The sequence below is a fragment of the Silurus aristotelis genome, assembly GCF_946808225.1.
Source record: "Silurus aristotelis genome assembly, chromosome: 17".
Taxonomy (NCBI): domain Eukaryota; kingdom Metazoa; phylum Chordata; class Actinopteri; order Siluriformes; family Siluridae; genus Silurus; species Silurus aristotelis.
The window spans coordinates 20,337,780-20,338,278 of record NC_139590.1 but is presented as its reverse complement, the minus strand read 5'-3'; the positions used below and the strand labels follow the sequence as shown (position 1 = coordinate 20,338,278).

The following is a 499-nucleotide window of genomic DNA, read 5'->3' as shown; positions in this document are numbered from 1 at the left end:
ACTTTTCATTCCAACATGAAGACCTTTATTTTTCCAGCCAGAGTAATGTGCATGTTTTTCTTTTTCACAAATCTATAAAAACGATCTCAATCAGTCTACGAATTTTACTTTTATAAACTAAATATAAACTATATATATATATATATAAAAAAAAACTATAACCTATAAAAAGGAGTACTTTAAAGAAGTTTTTTGTTTTACCCCTGGTTTATGATTTTTTTTCAGATTTTTTTCATGTGTTCATAAAATATGGACCCACATTTACACACTATCGAAGTATCTTACAATTTACCTTGGTTTGTTTTTATGTTCGACTAGTAAAAAAATCTCTCTAGTCAACAATATTTCTAAAAAAAAAAAGTTTTATTCATTGTTGATTTTTTTTTTTTTTTTTTTATAATTTACAAATGAATTTATCTACAAACCAATATTTTTTCAAAAGAAATTTGCAAGCATGTCTATATTCATAAAGGAAATTTCAGTGCTAAGCATTAATAAG

The 499-nt window shown here is 23.6% G+C and overlaps 1 protein-coding gene across 1 annotated transcript in view; it reads left to right on the top strand.

The window, feature by feature from the left end:
* The window catches only part of rab28 (RAB28, member RAS oncogene family), a 29,532-nt gene extending 29,391 nt beyond the window's left edge, over nt 1-141 (top strand). The window contains exon 7 of the mRNA XM_083566074.1: nt 1-141. This exon is cut by the window's left edge and continues 1,310 nt beyond it. The gene's annotated coding sequence lies outside the window, so the exon portion shown is untranslated.
* Nucleotides 142-499: the final 358 nt, after the last annotated feature.